The 21,698-nt window shown below is 36.1% G+C and overlaps 1 pseudogene; it reads left to right on the top strand.

Moving 5' to 3' along the window:
- Positions 1-17,249: 17,249 nt before the first annotated feature.
- Positions 17,250-17,777, top strand: LOC100030955 (mediator of RNA polymerase II transcription subunit 28-like; annotated as a pseudogene).
- Positions 17,778-21,698: the final 3,921 nt, after the last annotated feature.

The raw sequence follows: 21,698 nt of genomic DNA on the forward strand, positions 1-21,698 counted from the left end.
GCAGTTCATCACAGGTTCCAAAGGGTACTCCTTGAAAAGTTAATGCTAGGCTACATATCTCCTTCTGTAGACAGCCTGAGGCCTTTCACCTTAGAGCACTGTTTCTCTTCTTTCACCTAAACACTATCAAAGAGGAAAACAATTAAAATCAAGAAAAGAAGCAGAGGTTTTACTTGGTTGGTGCCTTTTGAATTAGGCAATCAAAAAGGATCTTTTCAGGACATGGTTAGCAGATTAGTCAATCACAGAAAGTTTATGCATGTTTCAGTGTTCCCATGTATCTCACTTCTATTACATACCATTACAACTCTACTGGAAGCAGTCTCCTCCGTCTCTTTCATAATGGGAACTGTACCAGTGGCAAGCATCCTATGCAGAGTATTTTTTTTTCTTCTCAAATATTTTCTTTTCTTTTTTTCTTTTTAAATATTTTTCCATGTTTACATGATTCATTTTCTTTCCCTCCCCTCTTTCTCCTCCCCCCCCCCCCAGCTAACAAGCAATTCCACTGGGTTTCACAAATGTTATCATTTGATACCTATTTCCATATTATTAATTTTTGCTTCAGAGCAAGTTTTTAAAGCCTAAACCCCAAACCACATACCCATATATACATGTGATCCTATGCAAAGTATTAAAGCCTGGGGCTCAGTGACCAATCCCCCATTATACACATAAAGCAGTTATAGAACCTAAAGAGCTCCAAAGAACCTAGAGGTCCACTCTTTCCTACTCTCACTAATTCTGAGTAGCCCCTCATCCAGGTATAGGGCATTGATTTTCACCAAAGAGGAAAGAAGTCCATACCAATGAACTTTAAGACTTGGGTTATCTGCATATATTTTATATTTTCTTATCTAATTTTGAGGTCTCACTCAGCTAATCCCATAAAGGATGGAATACTATGTTATTCTCTGTACTGATAGCCATGGAAGATGGCCAGCTTCAATTGTGGCTAAGGCTGCCCAGATTAGAGAGATTAGGCTTCCTTTTTCACATATACATCTCTTTAAGTCCCTCATATTAGATTATGGCTGACAATTCTAGGTGTTTCTCCCTCAAAATATAAATGCACTTGCTATAAAACCCAGCTTACATTTATCAGAATTTATATACTTGAAACCATTAGTTTTTATCCCCAAATCTACGTCCCTTTAGCCTTTAGTTATGTTTATTCCTTGTTCACCATAACAGCTTGATTTTGATGGCTATATTTCATCTGCCTTACTCCCACTATTATTTCATGAAGATCAAACTCATACTCAATGTTCCCTAAAAATTTCCAACCTTAAGCCTTCAATCTTAAAAAATTCAAATGAATTCAGTAAACATTTGCTAAGCACTAACTACATGTGTATGTAATGGAAGGACTGGTCAATAAGAGCCCAGTCCTCAAAGCATACTTGATATTCTCTCCCTCTTACCAATACACCTGGAAGGTTGGTAAGCCTTCTATAAGTGACTGACTAATCTGCTAACCATGTGCTGAAAAGATCCTTTTTTGATTGCCTAATTCAAAAGGCACTAGCCAAGTAAAACCTCTGCCTCTTTTCTTGATTTTGACTGTTTTCCTGCTTGATAATGTTTAGGGTTTTCCCCCCCAGGGTTTTTTTTTTATTCATGACAAAATCTCCACGGTAGAATAGTAGTCAGTACACTACCATTTTATAGGGACTTGGAGCGAGACAATGTCATAGGAGGCACAGCTAAGGACTGTATAGGGCAGTGATGGTAAACCTTTTAGAGCCTGAGTGCCCAAACTGCAACTCTGCATACAAACTGCATACAAGCCCCCTCCCTTACCCCACACAGGGGAGGGAGGAAGTGCTCCCATTGAACTGTTGAACAGAGGGACAAGTGATGAGAGAAATGTCCTCAGGGAAGCATGGAGAGGGGAAGGGGAACAGACCCCTCCATAATTCATGCCATATTCACCAATACACACCAATGTGTGATGGAAGGACCATTTCTCTCCTGGTCTCAGAACCATACAAGTATCTTCTGGCCATTTCCTGTTTATGTGCTGTGTGATGATGAAAAACTTCTTTATTAGATTGTGAGTGGGAACCAATTCTGCCTCCAAAAGCCTCCAAATGATGAATTCTCTCTTTCCTAGCTGGGAAGATGTAGCCAATTAAAAAGCATTGCATTAGGCATTGTAAAAAAAAAAAAACATTCTTGTCTTTAAGCATCTAGATTTTACTAGGAAATAAAACATTCACACAATTAAAAATAACCAAACATTACATAAGTTAATACAAAGTTTTTCAAAGTATGGAAAATGCTTTATGATATTGTTGGGAAAACATTATTATTCTGTTTAACTCTAACTTTGTGACTAGCAGTTGTTTGAAGATCCAATATCAACATGACCTCAAGAACTCTCCAAGAATGCTGGAAATGGCTACAAGGCATTTTGGTTTCCCCCAGGTCCTGGTCTGTCCCAAAACATTTGTGTTTTGGGTCTTCTCACCTATGTCTTGCTTTGGGTCCACCTAAGCTTGTGTTTTGATATCCCTTTGTTTATTGGCTTCACCCACATTTTAGTGAATGTTTATATTTGCATTCCAATTGACCTTGCTTTCAACCTGACTGCTCTGTAACATTGCTTAACTAAGTATGTTTGGTTCATGTTTAGGTAATCTTGTCTAAATCTTATATATGTAAACTTCCAGAGCCTGGATGAAAGAGCCCCAATACTTTCTGGCTTGCTCCCCCTTACTAAATGACTAAATAATTTTTTTTTCTAAAACTTTTTTGGATCTGGGAGTTTGTTCTTGTGAGTGATACAATAGTTTTAAGAAGAGAACATCAAAAACTGAGAGGATCAGGAAAGGTCTTATTTAGGAAGGACCAACTGACCTACAATTTGAAGGAAGTCAGGAATTTTACAAATTGCAGATGAAAGGAGATTATATTCCAGAAATGTGTAACCACTATGCAGAAGGATGAAGGAAAGAGATGGAATGTTGTTTACAGGAAACAGATCATAGCCCAGTTTTACTAGAGCAGAGAATGTACAAAGGAAGGAAGGAAAATAATTATTTGTTAAGCACCTACTACATCAGGCACTATGCTAAGTATTTTGCAAATATTATCTAATTTGATCTTCACAACAACTCCAGTAGGTAAGTGCTGTATTATGCACATTTGTTTAGCCATACCCCAATCAATGGATATATTTCAGTTCTTTATTACTACAAAAAAACTATTGCTGTTAATATGTTGGTGCATATGGAATCTTTCTTTTTATCAGTGACCTTCCTGGGTTATTACCTAGCATTGGAGTCTCTGGTATGATATTTTACTCCCTTACTTGCCCAATTCCTAATTGTTTCCCAGAATGACTATATTAATTCACAGATCTACCAATAGCATATTAATGTATCTGCCTTTTCCACAATCCTTGCAACATCAACTATTCCCATGTTTTGTTATTTTGTCAATTTTCTGTGTTTGAGATGATTCCAATAATTTCTTGATTAACCTTCCTTCTTCAGTCTCATTCTATTCCAATTCACTCCACATCATACTGCCAGCATGGTCTTCTTTTTTACATTACTTTTATTTCAGAAAATATAACTACCTACTGAGTCATTTCTTATAATAAAAGATAAACGGAAAGGAGAGAAAAGACAGTTCCCAAAAATTAACCAGCAATCATACTGGGTTTGACAGTTTATGCAGTTTTCCACATCCAAAGTCTCGAGGTGACTCACCTCTACAAAGAACAAAAAGAGGTATAATGTCTCATGTCTTCTTCAGAGACAGGTTTAATCATAAATTCATAAATTGTTATGAAGTTTTCCCATTTACATTATTGTATTCATTGAGTATGTAGTTTTCTTGGTTGTGCTTACTTCATTCTGTATTAGTTCCCAAGTTTCCTTGAATTCTTTATTATTTATATTTATTTTGCATATGTGATATGCAATAATATTCCATTACATTCATGTAGCAATTTTTTTAACCAATTCTTAACAATAGGCACCTATTCCAAGTGCTTTGCTACCACAAAAAGGGCTAATGTGAATATCTGGCATATACACAACTTTTCTTTCTATTTTATTCTTCCTTGGAGTATATGCCTATCTATATGGTCTATGGGTCAAAATTTAGGAACAATTTATTACTTTTTTAAAAGCACAATTCCAAATCCCTTTTCAACATGTTTAGACTGATTCACAAATCCAATAATATTTTAATTAAACTCTCTTTCCAAAGCCTCTCCAACACTAATTATTCCTATCTATTAATTATCTTTGCCATCTTGCTGATTATGAGGTAAATTTCAGAGTTGATATGTTAAGTTCATATACATATATGTATATACATATATATATATCAATCAGATCCCCCCTTCAAAAACACTTGTTACAAAAAATTCCCCCTCAAGTTCCCTTCTTATCCTAATTACACTGATTTTGCTAATGCTAAAGCTTTTCAATTTCATGTAATCAAAAGTGTCCATTTTTTTTCCATTTGTAATCTTCCCTAGTCCTTGTGTAGTTAAGAACTCTTTCCCTGACATAATTGTGCATCAGGTATGGGGTTGTATGGTTTGGCCTACCCAGTACATACTCTATGAAGGCCTTTGTCCCCTGACCATATTTCTAAAGCTGATCCAATCTTGTTGTCTTCAAAATTTTTAATAACATGGTCACTTCATGGAGTCATATGAACAGGAAGATGGAAAATGACATTTTCTCTGATTTTTATGTCATCTCAAATCTCTCTAACACAGAAATTATGTATCAAAAAAATAAAACAACTTCAGTTGCCTCCATGGTCTAGGACAGTGATGTCAAACTCATAGCACTAAACTATACCCAAAAGTTCCCTATAGGATGCATATTGACTTAGAAAACCACATATTAACATTATCACTGCTCTATTGTATTTTTAAGGGGTAGTGAGGTAGCACAGTGGATAGAGTGCCAGGTCTAGATTCAAAAAGACTTACTTCTAAGATATTTATAGCAGCTTTCTTTTTGGTGGCAAAGAACTGGAAATTGAGGAGATGTACATCAAATGGCCACACAAATTGTGGTATATGATTGTCATGGAATACTACTGTACCATAAGAAATGAGAAGCAGATTAATTCTTTAAAAACTTGAAAAGATAGAGCAGCTGAGTGACTCAGTGGATTGAGAGACAGGCCTAGAGACAAGAGGTCATGGGTTCAAATTTGACCTCAGACACTTCCTAGCTGTGTGACCCTGGACAAGTTACTTAACCCCCATTGCCTAGCCCTTACCACTCTTCTGCTTTAAAACCAATACACAGTGTATGTTCTAAGATGGAAGGTAAGGTTTTTTTTTTTTAATTTAGTTAAAAATAAATCTTGGAAAGAACCATATGAGATCATGAAGAGTGAAAGGATTAGAACCAAAAGAGCAGCATATATAGCAATAGATTTAATATTTGAAGGCTAGCGTGTAAATGCTCACCTCAAACAATGAAATGAGAAGCAGAAATACAAAAGACACAATCTATATATACATATCTGTTTTCTGGATGAAGCCTTCTATGATGTGGGAAGAGAAAGGAGGGACTGAATAAAAAAAATTTTTTAAGGAAAGAAAATATACACATTCTTTAAAATCCAGATCAAATGCCTTTGTGATGGAAGAAATTTGGGCAAAGAGAGAAAAATGGATCTACAAAGCAAGGAGAGCTCAGAGCATTGGAACACACAGACCATCAGGGAATGGGAGAGGGAGAGTTCCATGGAAGTTTGAAAAAGAGTGAGACAATTTGGATCCCCAGCTGCCTAAGATTCATTCCTCTTCTGCCTGAAGGTGGTTGAGGACAGACTTTCATCTCCTTTCTGGCCATTACCTTACTACTTCCACTATGAATGGAAGGAATAGTCAGTCTTGCCTAGAAGACACCCTGGCAGAGCTATTGCCATCTTTCCTCTGAAGAAAGTATTTTATTTATTTTTGTGGAAGAGACTTATTTTTTCAAAGCCTTCAAGCAGTATTACAATTCTGATTTAGGGACATCCTTTTTTCCCTCTTTCCTAACTCCACCCTGATCTCCTTCTCCCCAAAGAATAAATAGATATTTCAGCTAAATAACTTAGTCTAAAAGGGTTTTGTTACTAGAGAGAAGAATCAACTTACCTTCTGTGAAGAAAATCTCCATTAGGCTTGCTCAGTAGGAAAAGAACAGGAAGTGAAGAGAAGAGGGGCCTAAGATTCAATCTTTCTCTCTTGCTTACTTCCTGTGCAATCTTTCAATTTCCCCACTACATTTCACCAAGTTTCCCTCTCTACTACAATTGGTATTTACAAAACTTCTTTGATGACTTTGGCTAGAAGTTATTTTCTGTTTCTACCTCCTTTAACAACTTATGCCTCCCTTACAGCACTTTTCAAATACTATTTTGTTTTATTTGTATGATTGTCTTTATTCCAATTATACTGTAAATTCTTTAAGTGTGAGAAATATGTCTTATTTATCTCTGTAATTTCCTCAGCACCTAGGTCAGTGCCTTCCATTAGGCACTCCATGGATGTTTATTCAATTGAATTTAATTCTTTGTATTCCTCACAGGGCCTTGCATATAAATGCTCAACAAATATTTGTTGAAAGACCCTGCTGTCACCCATAACTCTGTCACTGTACTCATAAGGAGCTGAAAGTCTTTGCTGACAAGGAAGAATTCCTTTTCTCATCAGCCTCAAACATTATGCTTGCCAGTCAGCTATTCTTATTTCCTGTGACATCCATGGTTGTTACAATGCTTTAAGTTATATTGCAGAGAAAATTTAAGGTGCTTCTTTTCCCCTTGTTGCTCAAGATTATAACACTTATATTCACTATACACTTATGGCAACTGCTTATAATATCCTGCAATTCATATCCTTGAGTGCATATAAAATATAATAGACATCTCACTCTTCATGACTACATGTATTGTTTTGTAGAGCCACAAAACAAAAGGATCCATTCTCCTTCAGTTTTATGATTTGCTGATCTGATACTCTAGTATTTTATTTTTATAAATATTCAGATAAAGCCTTTCCTGATCTATTCAGATGAAAGTAATCTATCCTCAAATTTTCTTAGAACATTTTATAGGAATCTCTCATCTCTATCACACTTACTTTTTATATATGTTGAATTCTCTTTGTTAGATTGTAAGCTCCTTGATGGCAAAGATTATATGGTTTTTCTTTCATCATCATATTCCTGGTGCCTAATATAGAACATTATACAGAGTAGGGATTTAAGAAATGTTTGTTAATAACATCTGAAGCCTCTAATACATACAGAAGACATGGACTCTTATCTTCAACTACATTTCTAGGTTTGACTCAAGGTGTTTTCAGTAGCAGGTAGTAAGACAAAATGCTAGACTTTGATACTTCATAGATGAGACAGAGAGAGAGAAAAAGAAGGAGGGAGGGAAGAAAGGGATGGGGAAGGAAACGGGGAGGGGAGAAAACGAAGTGGGGGAGAGGAAGAAGGGGAAAGAGAGAGGAAGAAAGAGAGAGAAAATAAAGGCAAGCAGAGGTACATGTCTCACTAGGATAATAAGAGAGAGCAGTCCAGGCTACATAGCATTTGTGGGAACCAGAAGAACTTGGACTAACCCAATATGCTACTACTCCACCAGAGTCAATAAAGTTGCAGAATGGGAATGAGCTCAGTCCAATCAATTGGACAGGTATTGAAGACAGAGAGGGTGAGTGGGGCTGGTCAAGCATAAGCAACTCAACATAGGCAGTGAGGGCAAGAACCTATACACTCCAGTGTCTGAGGCAGTAAAGCAGCAGACCAGTAGAGAGGGGACTGACTCAGCCTAAGATACTCCACATAGGTAGCAAAAGCAGAGATGATAGGAAACCTACACACTCCTATGTGATAGCAAAGTGCCTGAGACAGTGAAGCAACAGAGTTCTTGAGGCAACAGAACCCAGAACAGAGAATACCAAACACAAATCAGTTGGTAAGACAGGGAAGCAACAGAGCACAGACCAGTCTAACCCACAAAACAGCAAAGGAACTGGTAACATGGGGTGCTGAATCTAGCTACAAGCCTCCCCAGAACAAGCCATCAGGACTACCCCTTTGACAAACACATCATGAGAAATAAAAGCAGCTGGGCCTACCCAAAAGACCAGAAAAGAATATACTGCAAACTTGGAGCAGTGCTCCCTCTACCCCAGGAACCTTATAAATTAGGTAAGGTACTGGGGGAAAATAACCAGAAAAATGAGCAAAAGACATAGAAAAAATTAGACCTTAGAAATTTACTTTAGTGACAGGGATGACTAAAATAAAAACTCAGAAGAGGACAACAATGCCAAAAAGGATACATGTGAAACTTCAAAGTGTAACAGAGGACTATTTAAGTAGAAATGATAATTCAAGATCAGATCTGCCAATCTCTTCTCTTCCTCCCTTCACCCTCCCTGGTTACCTCCCTCTTTGTCCCTCCCCCCCTTCCTCCCTCTCCTTTCAGTTGATTCTTCTGTTGGTCTCTCTAAATAAACTCAGAGTGAATATTATGGTGTATCAAATAAATCACTCTTTTCTCTTCTCTAAGATTAAGTAAGGGGTTTATTTGTGGAAAAGGGAAAGATAAGAAGATGGAGGGAAAGAGGGTTTGGGGTTTCCCTAATACTAGAATAATTCATAGGTTGGAGGATGGTGGAATATAGTTCAGATTTGGGAAAATTGGTTAACAGGTCCTGAAATTCAGTCACTGTAGTATAGTAGAGAGACTCAGAGAGAGCTGGACTTTTGTCCTTCTTCCTGTGAATTTTAAAACTACTCCACCCTACTCAGGCCGTACTTTAGAAGATCTGATTTAGCTATTTCCTTATTAGTAACAATGGAAATACTTGGGTTAACAGAATCAAGTCTTGGGAACTATACATTTCTCCACCCTACTCAGTTTAACAAGATCAGGAATGCCTGCACCATACTCAAAGATTTAATTATCTGAGGAAATGGCCTTCAACAGACATGTGCAGAAAAAGCGGGCAGACCCCTGAGCTGTCCTAAGTCAAAGCTAAGCTATCATTGGTACAGATGAGATGCAGGAAAGTGACGTAAAACCATCTATATAAGGCACATCACTTGCTCTCTCTCCCTCTTTCCCCAGAGAAGCAACTCTGGCTGGCAGCATGCTAAGCTTTCCGACATCTTGGCATGGTGGCAGCTATTTGTCTGGATTTGGAGGTGAGTTTGCCCTTGAGCTGATTCAGGCTCAGACATCTTGGCTGAGCCCTTTTGGAGTTCAGGTTGGTTCCTTCCGCCTTACTTTCTAGAGCCTCTGATCTTCTTTCTGGCACTAGCCAGGCGGGAGAAATCCTACTCCTTTTCCTTCTTCCTTCTTCCTTCTTCTTAATCTCTTTACACTATATCAATTAAATCACCATAAATTTCCAGCTGACTTGGGTATTTTATTATTTGAGATTTTCCCTGGTGACCAATTAAATTCAGATTTTAAGTCACAACGCTAAAATTATCTTTACGTTCCTTTCTGTCTCCAGGAAAAGAGACCAAGATTTTCAGTTTGCCTCCTTCTTAACTGTCTTTCCCAAGTCCTCATTCCAAATAGAATGTTCATCTTGATTGACAGTTCTGGAGTTCTTGCTTTTCCAGCTTTTGCTGCATACTTCCTTTTTTCTCCTCCATATCAGGTACCAAAAGAACCCCTGGAAGAATTTCAAAAGAAGTTTTTAAATCAAATAGTAAAAGAATTGAGAAGGAAGAAAAATCAACAACTGGGAAAATTTTTTACTGAAGAAATTAATTCCCTGAAAACTAGAAGTCGAAAGGAAATAGAAGCCCAAAAATACACTGAAGAAATTAAATTAAAACATTCTCTAAGGAATAGAATGGACCAAATGGAAACAGAGGCAAAACAAAACAAAACAACACTGAAGAACATGACTCTTTAAAGAATAGGACTGGCCAAATGGAAAAGGAAACACAAAAATTCAAGGAAGAAAATAACTTCCAAAAAATTACAATTGGACAAATAGAAGCTAATGAATACACAAAACATCAGGAAACACAAAGCCAAAATCAAAAGAATGGGAAAAAATAGAAGAAAATCTAAAATTCCTTACTAAAAAAACAACTGACTTGAAAAATAGATTTAGGAGAGATAATCTCAGAATCATGGGAATATCTGAAAGCCACAATAAATAAAAAGGGCCTGGATACCATATTATAAGAAATCATCAGGGGATAATGCCCTGATATCTTCAGATAAGAGGGGAAAATAGAAATTGAGGGAATCCACCAATCACCTCCTGAAAGAGACCCAAAATAAAATACCCTAGGACTATTGTAGCCAAATTCCAGAACTCCATGGCCAAGGAAAAATTCAGACAGCTAGAAGGGAAAAATTCAAATATTGTGGAGTCACAGTCAGGATTACACAGGACCTAGTAGCTTCTACATTAAAGGACCAGACACATGAAATATGATATTCTAAAAGGCAAAGGGTCTAAGACTACAACCAAGAATTACATACCCAACAAAACTGAGCATATTCAGGGGGAAGACGGAGGACCAATATTCAATAAAACACAGGAATTTCAGACTTTTCTGATAAAAAAAAACAGAGCTGAAAAGAAAATTTGATGAACAAACAACACTCAAGAGAAGCATAAAAATGTAAAGTGAAAACTTAAGAGTTTCAATAAGGTTAAATTAAGTACATTCATGCCTGGGGAAGTGATAATTGAACTGATTAAGATATCTATGATACTTGATATTTTAAAGATACTTAAAATACTCAAGATATGTAAAATATTTAAGATATTTAAGAACTATCACTCTTAACATAATGAAAAGGAGTATATGTAGAAAGAAGGAAGGAATCTGAATAGGATGGGTTAATACCCCCCCCCCAAAAAAAAAACCACACAGGATAAGAAAGAGGAACACATGGGGAAAAGAGAAAAGAGATAGAAGGAGGTAAACTATCTCTCCATTAAGAGTTGTATAAGAGAAGAAGATGAGGCGAATGTTAGGCTATATGCCTGAACCTTACTTATTATGCTCATTGAAATTAACTCAAAGTGGGAATAACACCCACACTATAGAAACCTAGCTTACCCTTAAAGGAAGTAGAGGCAATAAGGGAAGACAGAGATGAACAAAAAGGAGGAAAGTAGTTGTTGAAAACAAAGGAGAAAGAGGGAAGGGTAAATGGGGAAAATAAGATTAAGGGAAACACACAAATAGTAATTATAACTGTGAATGGGAATGGGATAAACTCATCCTTAAAATGGACAATGATATTTGTGGTTAAAAAACAAGAATCCCACAATATGCTTTTCACAAGAAACACAAGTAAAAAAAAATGAGCTAGAGCAGAATCTACTATTCCTCAACTAAAATAAAAAAGGAGTACCAATCATGATCTCATATAAAAAAAGTAAAAATTTACCTAATCAAAAATGATAAGAAAGAAAATTACATCTCAATATAAGACACCATAGACAATGGAGCAATATCAATTTTAAACATACATGTGTTAAATGACACAGCATCCAGATTCCTAAAGAAAAAGTTATATGAGTTACAGGAGGAAATAGCAAAATGTTACTAGTGGAGGGCCTCAATAAAAAAAATAAACAAGAAAAAAATTAGGAAGATAAATAAGAACTTCAGAAAAGTTTGATATGATAGACCTCTGGAGGAAACAATTAGAATAGAAAGGATTATATTTTTTTCTTAGCAGTACATGGAACCTTCACAAAAAAACTGACTATATAATAGGACATAAAACCTTCTAAATCAAGAATAGAAAAGCAATAGTAATTGCATACTTTTCAGGCCATAATGCAATAAAAATTACATTCAACAAAGAGCAGCAGAAAGACTAAGAATTAATTGGAAACCAAATAATCCTATTCTAAAGAACAAATGAGTCAAAGAACAAAAATAATAGAAACAATGAACAATTTCATCATAGAAAATAATGATGAAGAGACAGCATACCAAAATTTATAAGATGTACTCGAAGCTATATTTAGGGGGCAATTTATAACTCTTAAATACTTACATCAATAAAATAGAGAAAGAGCAGTGAATTACACCTGCAACTAAAAAAAACTAGAAAAAATACAAATAAAACCCCCACAATTAAATACCATATTGGAGATCCTGAAAATCAAAGGAGAGATTTATAAAATTGAAAGTAATAAAACCATTGAACTAATAAATAATCCAAGGAATTGTTTTTAAATTAAACCTTTGGTTAACTTGACTTAAAAAAAAAAAGAAAGAAGAAAACCAAACTGCCAGCATAATCAAAACCAATGAAGAAGAAATCAAAGTAATTATTGGAAGTTATTTTGCCCAATTATGTGTCAACAAATCCAACAATCTAAGTGAAATCAATGAATATTTACCAAAATATAAATAATTCAGATTAACAAAAGAGGATATAGAATATTTAACTCCACAGAAAAAGTAATTAAATTCATTGCTGGTGGAGTTGTGAATTGATTCAACCATTCTGGAGGGCAATTTGGAACTATGCCCAAAGGGCGATAAAAGACTCTCTGCCCCTTGATCCAGCCATAGCACTGCTGGGTTTGTACCCCAAAGAGATAATAAGGAAAAAAACTTGTACAAGAATATTGATAGTTGAGCTCTTTGTGGTGGCAAAAAATTGGAAAATGAGGGGATGCCCTTCAATTGGAGAATGGCTGAACAAATTGTGGTATATGTTGGTGATGGAATACTATTGTGCTAAAAGGAATAATAAAGTGGAGGAATTCCATGGAGTCTGGAACAACCTCCAGGAAGTGATGCAGAGCGAAAGGAATAGAGCCAGGAGAACATTGTACACCGAGACACTGTGGTACAATCGAACATAATGGACTTCTCCATTAGTGTCAATACAATGTCCCTGAACAATCTGCAGGGATCTATGAGAAAAAACACTATCCACAAGCAGAGGACAAACTGTGGGAGTAAAAACATAGAGGAAAAGCAACTGCTTGACTACAGTGGTTGAGAGGATATGACTGAGGAGAGACTCTAAATGAACACTCATGCAAATACCAACAACATAGAAATGGGTTCAGATCAAGGACACATGTGATACCCAGTGGAATGCATTGGCTATGGGGTGGGGGGGGGGAGAAAAAGAAAATGATCTTTGTTTCTAATGAATAATATTTGGAAATGACCAAATAAAATAATGTTTAAAAAAAAGGAAAAGAAATTAAACAAACCATCAAAGAATTCCCTAAGGAAAAGGCCCTAGGGCCAGATGGACTCATGAGTGAATTCTACCAAATATTCAGAGAAGAACTAATTCTAATACTACATAAACTATTTGAAAAAATAGGGGAAGAGAGGATCCTTCCAAACTCTTTTTAGGACACAAATATGGCACCAATACCTAAATCAGGAAGAGTTAAAACAGAGAAAGAAAACTATAGACCCATCTCCCTAAGACTGATATAAAAATTTTAAATAAAATACTAGCAAGGAGATTATAGTATTATATCACAAGGACTATGCACCATAATCAGGTGGATTTTATGCCAGGAATGCAAAGCTGACTTAATATTAGGAAAACCATCAGCATAATTGTCCATATCAGTAAAAAAAAAACAGAACACATATTATTTAAATAGATGCAGAAGGATTTTAAAAAATACAACACCCATTCTTATAAAAAATATCAGGAAATGTTGGAATAAATGTAACCTTCCTTAAAATAAGTGGTATCTATCAAAAACCATTAGCAAGCATAATTTATAATGGGGATAAACTAAAACCCCTCCCAATATGATCAGTGGCCAAACAAGGGTACCCACTGTGACCACTACAGTTTAATGTTGTATTAGAAATGCTAGCTATAAAAATAAGAGCAGAAAAAGAAACTGAAGGAATTAGAATAGGCAATGAAAACCAAAGTTATCACTCTTCTCAAATGGCATGATGGTATACCTAGAGAATCCTAGAGAAGCAATCAAAAAACTAATTAAAATAATTAACCTTAGCAAAATCACAAGATACAAAATAAAATCACATAAATCATCAGAATTTCTATCTACCACCAACAAAATTCAATAGCAAGAGATAGAAAAAGAAATTCCATTCAAAATAATTCTAGACAATATAAAATAACTGAGGGCATACCTACTAAAGAAATCCCAAGTATATGAATGCTATTACAAAACACTCTTTACACAAAATCAGAACTAAACAATTGGAAAAACTTTAATTGCTCATGGATAGGTCAAGTCAATAAAATAAAAACGACAATCTACCTAAATTAATTTATTTATTCAGTGCCATACCCATCAAACTACCCAAAAATTATTTCACAGAACTATAAAAAAAGATAATGACAAGATTCATCTGGAAAAACAAAAGGATAAGATTATGAAAGAAATCATTTTTTTAAAAATGAAGGAAGGAGGCATAGCCATACCAGATTTCAAACCATACTATAAAGTGGTAATCATCAATACAATCTGATACTGTCTAAGAAATAGAGTAGTGAATTAATGGAATAGATTAGATAGTCAATATACAATAGTTAATATTCATAGCAATTTAGTGTTCAATAATCCCAAAGATCCAGCTTTGGAGAATGAACTCGATATTTGATTTAAAAAAAAAAAACTGGGAAAACTGGAGAACAGTATGCCAGAAACTAGCATAAACCAACATCTAACTCCATACACCAAGATAAAGTCAAAATGGATAAATTATCTAGAAATAAAATGTAACACCATAAACAAATTAGAGGAACATGGAAAATCTACCTGTAAGACTTATAGATAAGGGAAGAATTTATGACCAAATAAGACAGAGAACATTACAAAAAATAAAATGGACAATTTTGATTACATTAAATTTTAAAAGTTTTGTACAAACAAGACCAATGCAATGAAGATTAAAAGGGAAACAACAAAATTGAGAGAAACATTTTATAGCAAATGTCTCTGACAAAAGCCTCATTTCTCAACTATATAGAGAATTGGGTCAGATTTATGAGAATACAAAGCACTACCCAGTCAAAAAATAATTAAAGGTTATGAACAGTCAGTTCTCAGAGGAAGAAATATAAACCATCTATGGTCATGTGAAAAAAATGTTCCAAATCACTATTGATTAGAGAAATTCAAATTAAAATGACTCTTAGACATCAATTCACACATATCAGATTGGCTAAAATGATCAAAAAAGGAAATTGATAAGTGCTAGAGGGAATGTGAGAAAATTGGGACACTAATACACTGTTGATGGAACTGTGAATTGATATAACCATTTTGGAGAGCAAAATGGAACCATGTTCAAAGGGCCATAAAACTATGCATACTCTTTGACCCAGCAATTACACTACAGGGTCTATATACCAAAGAGATTAGAGATAAGGGGAAATGACCTACCTGTACAAAAATAGTTTTAGCATCATTTTTTGTAGTTGTAAAGAATTGGAAACTGAGAAGTTGTCTATCCCTTGGGGAATGACTGAACAAGTTGTGGTATATGGTTGTGATGGAATACTATTGTGCCATAAGAAATGATGGACAAGACAAGTTCAGGAAAATCTGAAAAGACTTATATGAACCAATGCAAAATGAAGTGAGCAGAACTAGGAGAATAATGTATATAGTAACAGAAATATTATATGATTATCAGCTGTGAAGGACTGAACCATTATCAGTAAACCAAGTTTCCAAGATAGCCACAAGGGACCCATGATGAAAAATACTATCCACAGCCAAAAAAGGGACTATTAGGATCTGATTATAGATCAAAGCATGCAATCTTCCACTTAATTTCCTTCATGAGCTTTATATGTGTGTGTGTGATTATATGTCTTCTATCACAACATGAGCAATATGGAAATATGTATTGCATGAAAGCACTGTTATAATCTATTTCAGATTACCCAATACTACATCAGAATTTACCACCTCAGGGAAGAGGGTAGCAGGGAGGAAGGGAGGGAGAAAATCTGAATCCTAAAATGCTAGAAAGCAATTGTCAACAATTGTTTTTATATGTAACTGAAAAAATAATAATGAATTTGAAAAACTACTGACTCTTTAAATATTGCCTCACATGAAAAATATTCTTATTTTAGGTTGGTAAATACCATTCTGCAGCAATACAGTAAAATGCAGAGAAAGTGTAAGAGAAATCTGGAAGTTATCTCCTGAATTGGTCATAATTGAGTCCCATTTGTTCATGGAGTCCTAAGTGAAGTAGCCCCCAAAATGGCAAAGATGGAAAAATTAAAAGTAAATGAAGCAAATAGGCCTCTGTCAGCATTTTTTGGGGAACAGACCTGGCTTCCCTCCCCCAGGAAGTCCAGCTGTTTATGCAGACAGCAGACCAGTCTCTACTTAGCTTGGGGGTGAGAATTAGAAAGGGCAGGAAGACAAAGGAATTTCAGGAATATCAAAAAGGTCAGCAAGATAACATGGCCAGCTAAGTGACTTTATGGATGTGAAAGTAAATAGCCCTAAATAACAGCCCCCACATAAATCTGAGGATTGTCTCCTCATCTGGGACCTACCCCACATTTCTGTGTCAGTGATAAGGTTTGTTTGATTAAGAACCTATGTGTAAAAAGAAATAATTCTGTATCTTGGACTGTCCCAGCTGGTAGATTCTTTATTTGTTCTTTTATTAATAAATTATAGTTCCAATAATTGAAATTCTGGGTGTTTGAACTCACTTATGAAGTGTACCACTTCACTGAGTCCTATCCTTGTGGATAAATTTTGTAGTTCCCTGAGGTGCCCTTCAACTCCAATGTTAGCCAAGATGTTTTGTAGGTGTGTCTTCTGGAAAGTGGCCACTGAAGTGTTATTTATCTTGTCTGTATAGTATTGTAGAGACAAGCAGAGCAAAGACAGGGCAAGAAAACACCAAGGGAATTGACCATTGACAAGAATTCTCAGCTTTAGCTGCCTACTGCCTATCTGATACTACCAATTAGGGACCCTTCTTTTCCCTCCAGAGATTGGCCTCTGATAATAATACTAGCATCATGTAGGAAAATTTGCTAGTTACCCTAAAGGGTAATCCAAGTGACCTAGCAGTTGGGAAACCAGTTGCAAGAAATCCAAAGTGTAATGACATAGTGTAAAGGTTAAATTAGGAGTTTTGACAAAATAAGAGAGTAGCTTTATAAGAGGGAAAGACCAGAAGCAATGGAAAGACTGAATTTGAAAGACTGTCTCAGGTTGTTCCCTGCATATGCTCCTTGGAGAAGTCAGTCCCAAGATGGTGGCTTCCATAGGAAGTATGTTTGGGGCTCCCCCTCCACCGCCTCTGCCCCCAGGGCCCCCAGGAAATTTGCCTTACTTCCAACAGTGGCTGGAGGCTCAAGAAACTCCAATAACACATTAGTGGGTGAATTGGAAGCATCTTTTGAGGCTTGTTTTGCTTCCCTGGTGAGTCAGGACTATGTCAATGGCACTGATCAGGAGGAAATTTGAACTGGTATTGATCAGTGTATTCAGAAGTTTCTGGATTTTGCAAGACAAACAGAGTGCTTTTTCCTTCAGAAAAGATTACAACTGTCTGTCCAGAAGCCAGAACTAGTTATCAAAGAGGATGTCTCAGAGTTAAGAAATGAATTACATAGAAAAGAATCATTGGTTCAGAAGCATTTGGCAAAACTCAGGCACTGGCAACAGGTACTAGAAGAAATCAACTTTCAACTTAAAGCCCACAGAAATACCCCAAGGACCATTGGCAAACCTCGAACAGCCATCAGCTAATATTCCTGCCCCCATGAAGCAAACATGACTCTTTGCCATCTCTATTACAGAAGAATTAAATTAAGAATTTTCTTATTTGTAATTTTGATGGAATCTGCAAACTATTGATGTACAAAAGTATTTCTTTATGTTAAAAATTTCACTTTACCAAATATTTTTTCTTTGTCTATGTATAGTTTCTTAAAGCATATTCCTGTAAATTCTGTGGGATGCATATTGTTTTGGTAAATTAAAATTAATACTTTTTTCAGAAAAAAAAATAAGAAAGACTGTCTCAGGAGAAGAGGAGATAGAACCCCACCTGCCATTGGGGAATGGTATGGAACTTTCCAGCCAAGCTCAAAAAGGTAGCAGTTGGGAAACCCAAGAGTTCTTTGCTCCATGAGCTGAGAGAGTGAACTACCCTTTGCTGTAAAGATACATATTTTCTCAATCCTTTTGCCTGAGTAACAGAAGATCTTATCTTTCAACTGGTGACACCTTTAGGATAAAGACTTTTTCCCTTAGGGGAACCTCAGAGCTTATTCTAAAGAAGACTCCCTGGTTCAAACCCCCAAGATCTGTATAGGAAACAGCTAGGGATTTCCTTTTCCCTCTGTCCTCATCACTCTTCAACCCATTACACCTAAATAAATAGACATCTTGATTTTTAATAGAGACTTCAATCAGATTCAATGTGTTAGGAGGGGAACTTCAAAGAACATCATTTAAAGAAGGAGGGCTGAGGGGAATTTTACTTACCCTTTCAGTCCAGTCAGAACTGACTCCATTTGTTAACAGCACAACATGGGGGAAGGGGAAGATGAAAGTGTAGTTACTTTATATTCATTCCCCAAGTATCTGGCAACTTTGTTTCCTTGTTTTTCCCACCAATTTCCCCACTAATACAACTTTTAATAACTTAAGGTTTAATGAGAATATAGTAGAGTCATAAATTAATATTACCCCTTTAAGCCAAAGAAAACTTCTAGTAATTTTTAACAATTAACAATTTAGTTTAATTAAAATAGAGATAGTAAAAGAATATAGTAAAGTGAATATAGTAAGAGAGAGAAATATAGGAAAGCGAACTACTATCTAAAAACTGCCTATATCTACCTATAACTGCCTATAACTACTGCTAATAACAACCACCCCCACCAAGTTCCAACCCAATTAGTGTTTAATCCAACCCCAATTAGGTCTGTCAACAAAGACCAATCACCTCCCAAAAAGTTCAAGAAAGGAAAAAAAAAACCTCACAGCCCAAACCAAAAGCCCCAAACCCCAAAAGCCAAAAAGCCCTCTCAGTAAGCTCAGACTTGCCTTTTATATTCCAGCACATAAATGTCAACCACCAACCCAACACATTCCCAACAGCCAACTTCCCCCAACTGCCAGCACCCAACTATAAGCAACTGACTCCCTCCCTCAACTGATGCTGGCCTGGCTTTTATATCCTTTTTCTACCTCACTTTCTGTCCCTATGGTTTCTACTTCCTGTCACTGTGTGACAAGGTTGGTTAATCCCTATACATCTCTATGGTAAGAGGACCTCCAGGTCCCCCATTAAATTGGAGAAAAGGAATAAAGAATTCCTTTTTACAATAGTTTGTATTCTCAACACAAGCACACTATTCATGTCACTGTGACAATTTCACCTATACTTCTGCTAAGAGCATCAGCACTAATATATTAAACAGTCATTGACAGGTAGTAAAGTGGTTAAGAGCACCACTGTTTCTGGAGACAAAAAGACTTCATTTCCTTGGGACTCAGAGGAATTCTCTGAACAGGTCTTTTCCTGATTGTATTATCTTTCTGATCTCTTCAACTGATAGTTCCCTCCCTTCCAGAGATTCTTACTAGCTATGGGACTCTGGGAAAGTGGCTTAACCTCTGCGCCTCAGTTACTGCATTTGTAAAATGGACATAATGATATCTACTTTCTAACACATAATAGGTGTCAGAGTACTTAATGTTTATTGATTCATAGTTGTTTTAAGGATAAAATGAGATAATATTTGTAAAGTACTTTGCAGATCTTATAACACTCTATAAATGTAAGTTATTATTTTTCTGTTCTGTTTTTCAGGGGGACTGGAAATAAATGTTGGCATTTCTAGGACAATATGAACTGGTACTTATAATCTACCCTCACCCATTTGCCATGGACCAGACCAAAGATGAATTTGTCATCATGAACTTGAATTATGAAGTTTCTTTTATGGAAGGGTTCTGGTATCTATTGGAATATAAATTCAGCAGTTAATAGTCATTTGGGGCTGAGAGTAATAAGTCTAATTTGGAATACTTAAAAGCAATATGATGGCCTCAAACACTTCCTAGTTGTGTGATCCTAGGCAAATACTTGACCACAACAGCATAGCCCTTACCACTCTTCCGCCTTTGAACCAGTCCTTAGTATTGACTCTAAGACAGAAGGTAAGGATTTTTTTTTTAAAGGAATATGAATCAAAACAAAAACAAAATAACAAGTTACTCTATTTATTCCATATAATTGTCTGTACCAAATCGCAGCAGCATATCTTGATAACAGTTTCATCTTATCTCACTGGGTACAATATTGTGGGCATTAAGCACATGACGTTTTAACATGGATCCTCGATCATAATTTATCATGTAAACCGGCCAGTTCAGTGCAAATTTCATCTCTACTACTTACTTTGTGACACTGGTCACTTAAAATAAACTTCAGTGTCCTCATCTATAAAATAAAGAAGTTGGAATAGATTATTTCTAAGGTACCTTCTAGCTCTCACTAGAGGTGAAATCATTGTAGTAGTTTCTGGGCTTTTCTAAAAAGTTTCTAACTTTTACTGACAATTATTCAAGAGTATTCCCAACATACAGAACTGTACATGTAACTCTTACAAGGAGCCTTCCAGGAATAAAAAAGGGACGTGGGGTTGTGGGGGAGAGAGGGAGGTGGGGGAGAAGAGGGAGAGAGAGAGAGAGAGAGAGAGAGAGAGAGAGAGAGAGAGAGAGAGAGAGAGAGAGAGAGAGAGAGAGAGAGAGAGAGAGAGATCTGATCCTGTAATATTTAGACCAACAGCTGTTTTACTTAGAGGCCATGCCTCTGTGACTGTGCAAAAGTATTCTAAGGGGAAGAAAAGGCCTGAGGTCTGAAACTCCATCTGCAGGTGGTGTATTACTACACTTAGCAAATGTTGAAAGAAACTATGTTATCATGGAACAGAGAGCATCTTTAAAGGATATCTTAGGCATCTAGTAATATTGTCTTGAGGTAACAGTACAAGTGTATAGTCAAAATGGCTCATTTCTTAAGAACCCTCCACATTATAAAGAGGCCAGCATCCCATGCAGCTGCAATATACAATGGATACTGCTTACCTCCTCTTTTTCTTTCTACATAAGATGTATGTACTTGGGATCTGGAACATAATAGTGGCATTCTTTCTCATAGCCTAAGAAGCCAAGTATAGAAATGAAAACAGAACCAATGTTTGCATCCCAGATGTGGGTGGCCATGGAGAGAGAACTAAGGAAGTCTCTGCTTTCTACAACTTCTGCAGTACATATATGGAAGTTTTCAAGAATAACACAAAGCCTTTTTGGCTAAGTATTCTCAATTGATTAATAAAATCCTAATAATTGACATTTGTATTATACTTTACAGTTTACAAAATGCTTTATGGTCATCAACTAATTTAAGTCTCATGACAATCCAGTATTAACATATACTACAGATACTACTGTCTTTTATTTAAAAATAAAAAACAGAGGCTTAAAGAGATTAAATGACAACCTCACAGCTAATAAACATCAAAGGCAGAACTAGGTTTTCTTGATTCCAGATTCAGAATTCTACCCACTACACCACTCTGACCAGAGTGGACTTTACTAAGTCCAATATTAAGTCCATAATTGCAACTGGTGCTAGAGGACAAAGAGGCCCCAATGGGGACAATGACATTCCTATAACCAC

This window comes from Monodelphis domestica, chromosome 3, assembly GCF_027887165.1.
Source record: "Monodelphis domestica isolate mMonDom1 chromosome 3, mMonDom1.pri, whole genome shotgun sequence".
Taxonomy (NCBI): domain Eukaryota; kingdom Metazoa; phylum Chordata; class Mammalia; order Didelphimorphia; family Didelphidae; genus Monodelphis; species Monodelphis domestica.